Genomic DNA, 4,473 nt, shown 5'->3' with positions numbered 1-4,473 from the left:
TTAAATACTAAGAAGGTGAACTGGCAAGATTTTGCAAACATCTTCATGAATGTCCAAAACAGTTGTTGCTACTTGAACGGCCTGATTTAGAAGGAGTCATCTAAGTGAAGGCAAATAATTAATGCAATGGGGGTGACCACATCACTAAGTAGACAATCACTCCATTTTGTCAGAAGAGTACCTTTGTTACAGCATAGCAAAATGTTGTAGTAGCCCAATTTGATCACTAAGGGAGCATATTTTAGTGATAGAATAGTCATAATGAGAAGTGTAATTTAACGGCCAAGATTGAACTATCTAGTGACCATGGAAAAGGTCGGTAGGTGTGGTTCTACCATGGGAATGTGCATCATATTGTAAACACTCGAATTAGATTAGAGCAACTTGGAGGAATTGGCGTAGCCACAGAGCCCCTTGTATACGAAAATACTGCATGCAGACCCATGGACAATAATTTATGGATGTGTCTTCTCTAGTATGTTATGTAGGACTAGGGCTAACAAAGGGAAAAATTAAGTACTATGGCCCTCCTGGTCATTCAAAAGCTTGCCTCACTGGAAACCAGATTCTGAATCTAGATTTCAAAAGCTCACCAAAAGTTGACAGTTTACAAAAAGCTCGCTTCGCTCAAAAAAGCTCACCCCCAAAAGCTCGCCAAAAAATCACATCTATGACAATCTTCCTAGCCTCCTCATGCCACTTTGACAGAGCCCTCAATCAATCAAGGAGCATTTACGAGCATTGGAGTGCACTCCACACAAGATCACCTCCTCGGCTCAGCTCATACTCGCCAAGGTCTAAGTCCAACAAGCATGCTTCAATCATGCTCTGGCCTGGCCCTTATATATCAAAAGGGTGGCCGCCGTGCAAGGGGTTTCCATGGATCTTAGGCTATCCAAGGCCATACAAGATTTTAATATTCACATAATCACATGATTTTTTGTGGTTACACTGCATGATCAAAAATTACATGCAAAGGCGTGTAATCGTAGCTTTGTGCTATCCGATGACCTTGACCTACAACCGGCTATGCAGTGGTGGTAATCCCCAGAACACTAGCGGTAATACTAGAAGTACTGCCGGTAATGCATGCAGTACCACTGGGATAGCACTGGCGGTACATGCTAAAACACCATTGATAGTATTGATATTACCAGTGGTATATTACTGTCGCGAGTTATAAAGGTACCACTGGCTTATTTTGAGGCTTAATCAGTGAGAGATTAGAGGCAATCCCTATCTTGTCTACTCATCTTGGCCAAGGGCCTCGTCGTGAAAGTGGCTCTCGATCCCACGTCCTTAATAAGACCAGGGGCCAATCAGAACCATGAGCTAGATTGAATTCAAGTCCCCCTGGAATTGCATATTAGGGGAAAAATTTTGTCGATTTGTTTTAGGATTTCTTTCTGCATCCAAGCATGCATGACTCCTAATCTTGGATTCAGGTTCCCTCGGCATTGCGCATTCAAAAGATGTTTTTTTTTTTTTTTTGTACAAAAATTATGCATGGCACCAAACATGCACAAGGGTTGAAGCGTCCAAGGTGATTCCCAATCGAGAGCTCATGAAATGTAGTTTGAATGTAGTGTGATTCATCCATGTTAGCTGCTAAGGAAGATCTTTGGTAATTTGCGGTTGCAACATGCTCTCCCCAAAAGTTTGTGGGTAGAGAAACAACAATAAAAGATCATTGAGCAGGCTGCCTCAATCAAAGTAGGATTCTTGTGTCTGGCAACTCCATTCACTTTCAATAGTTGGAGTAGTATTCCCTTGCATTATTGGTGCATAAGATCTCGAGGGAATGGCTTGCCTTCCTTTCTACCAATTATTGATATTGTTGAAAGAATAAAGACATCAATTTTTTTGCTTGAGAAATAGACATATGTGAAAGTGCTAAAATCATCAATGAATGTTAAAAAATAGGATGTAGTGTAGAGAGATTGCATCGGGCCATAGAGAGGATCATTTGTGCTTTGGTGCCATTCATGCCAAAAATGAGTTGAACGTTGAAGGGTGGATGCGCTTGCATCAATAATTGTTGCGATACTAGCTCAAAGAGGACATAGTATATTTGCTTCAGCATATTTGCATACAACATGAGCCATGTGAAACACACTGTCATTTCCTTGAATGCAGGTATTAGCTCAAAGAAATGTGGCTAAAGAGACCGTAAACAAATTCTTGCAAGTGTGGGAGCATACTATACATCACAAAGAAGGAGCATTTGTCCATTATTAATGAATTTTATCAATACTCACCAACACCTTCTTCCTCTAATGCCGAATGGTCACCTAAATAGACTATGAGAGGCATTGAAAGGCAGAGTGTAGTCTTTAAACGAGGACTGGGATTAGAGGTCATGTGCTAGGAAGCACCAGTGTCAAGGTACCATTGTTCATCTTCATGTGAAATGTTGGAGATTGTAGTTGAAGTGCAAAACAACGTAAGAGAGAGATGAAGTTATGTAGTATTGGCATGAATAGTCCCTCATGTGGCGGGGGGGGGGAGGGCAAGGGTGCAAGAGAGGGCGGAGATGATGATGATGACAAGAAGGGTGGAGATGATGATGAGCATGAGACGTAGATATAGATTTGTGTATTTTTTACTATGGGCCATTTTGTAATCCTAGTGCCAATTGGCCATTTTGCACATTTTTTTATTCAACCATTTTGCCTTTTCGCTATATAGCCATTGTGGTATTTGGCTGGAATTTTTCATTGTATACACTTTCTTCTCTTCGATGGAAATATAAAAAGGATAACTTCTTGTGCCTTTTTTTGGTAGTGCACTGTGACATGAGTGTCACTTATTGTGGGGTAGAATGGGGTATTGAAGGCAGCACCATTTTTCCCCACAAAAAAATTGTTCTGCACACAGTGTTGGTATGCTCATCGATATACTCATTGATATGTTTGATGGTATCATCGACAAATATACAAACAGCTATACCGATGATTCTCTCTATAGCCATACCATCGGAGTTTTTTTGACAAATTTACCAGCGAGCATATCAACGTACTTTGACTTCAATTTAACAAAAAATTGATGTATAACTTTTCATCAGAATGGTTGTCGAAAAACGGTGTATACCTTGTAGTGGAAGACTTATTAAGAACATCTATTGCTAGATCATACGGGCAATGGTTGCAAGGTCATGCCACATTCTATGGGGAAAACGATGCGTCTGGCACCATGGGTAAGATTCGCATGCTGCCTCCCTCTTTCCTTGGATGTCATGCTAGTGATGTTAAACAGCATCCACTGCAACTCTTCCAAGTGTAAAAGGTCGGGAACTTTGAGAACATCCTTTTATGGATTCATAAGCCTAACGAATCAAATCTGCGTGTCGTTATGGAAACCTATACAGCAGTGGATACGGGACAAACACAGCGGCTTTGAGTACTGCCTTGTTCAATCAAGGGCTGAGCTGCAGGGCATGTTTCCAGATGAACTGCTGGAACAATTCCCAGTGGTGTTTGCTCGGAACTTCCATCACGGTCACTACCACAAATCTCTGCCCTCCGAATTATGCACTTGCAAACGATGCGGGTGGTTGGTGCAATCCTCTGTTGAAACACTTCGACTTGGCAGAGCCTGCTGCCTTCCAGAAGATTTCCATACTCCGTGTGGGTATTGTACCAGTGCTTTACAGAAGGTTGCTCCATACCCAGACCACTCTATATACTTCAGGGCATACTTAAGTTTCCTCCAAAATCTTCACAACTAGAACGCGCTGTAGGGAAAGTCAAAATTCTAAATGGGTCATGCACGTACCACTCGTCTGACAATAAAAGTGGCAATCTTGGTTTTCTTTATATATTCGCGGGTTTTACAGGGTTCCGTGCGTCAAGTCAGGAGGTATCAAATTCACGATGAACGGGAATCCGAATTTCAATCTAGTGCTGGTGTTCAATGTGGGTGGAAACGGGGACGTGGCAGCCGTGTCGATCGAGGGCTCGAGAACCGATGAAGCGTAATTGGGGCCAGAACTGGGAGAGTCATAGCGTGTTAACTGGACAAAACTTGTCCTTTCTCGTGACCACCACTGATAGAAAGAATGTGGTATCATACAACGTCGCACCAAACAACTGGCAATTCGGCCAGACTTCCGAGGGTCAGCAGTTTGGTCTTTGATGATCCGAGGACACCTTTAGATAGTCATGCCCCAATCCATATTCATATTCATTCATTCTTTGATTCTTCTTCACTTCATTCACCAAATTCTTTCCATTTTACCATTGTAAAGCCTTTGCCAAACCTCAAATTCTTTCGTGACTAAGAAATAAACGATTCGTTTTTTCATCTACTTCCTTCTCAACAATTATTAGAACTCATCACAATTTGCCCTCAACTATGCAATGATGCATTCAATTCTTTGTCTTTTAACCCATTGATGTTAATGCTTCAACTATTTTTAGCCATTAGTCCTTGCCCAACCAAGGATTTGACTTCCCACCTTTATACCATGTACAA

At 41.6% G+C, this 4,473-nt stretch overlaps 1 pseudogene; it reads left to right on the top strand.

Annotated features, from left to right (window-relative positions):
• The first annotated feature begins 3,045 nt into the window (after positions 1 to 3,045).
• On the top strand, positions 3,046 to 4,134 carry LOC147883756 (expansin-A2-like; annotated as a pseudogene).
• The last annotated feature ends 339 nt before the right edge of the window (positions 4,135 to 4,473 follow it).

The sequence above is a fragment of the Dipteris shenzhenensis genome, chromosome 27, assembly GCF_047967505.1.
Source record: "Dipteris shenzhenensis isolate YYH24624 ecotype China chromosome 27, Dip_SZ_1.0, whole genome shotgun sequence".
NCBI classification, from domain to species: domain Eukaryota; kingdom Viridiplantae; phylum Streptophyta; class Polypodiopsida; order Gleicheniales; family Dipteridaceae; genus Dipteris; species Dipteris shenzhenensis.
The sequence above is the reverse complement of the archived record's forward strand: the minus strand, read 5'-3'. Positions and strand labels throughout refer to the sequence as shown.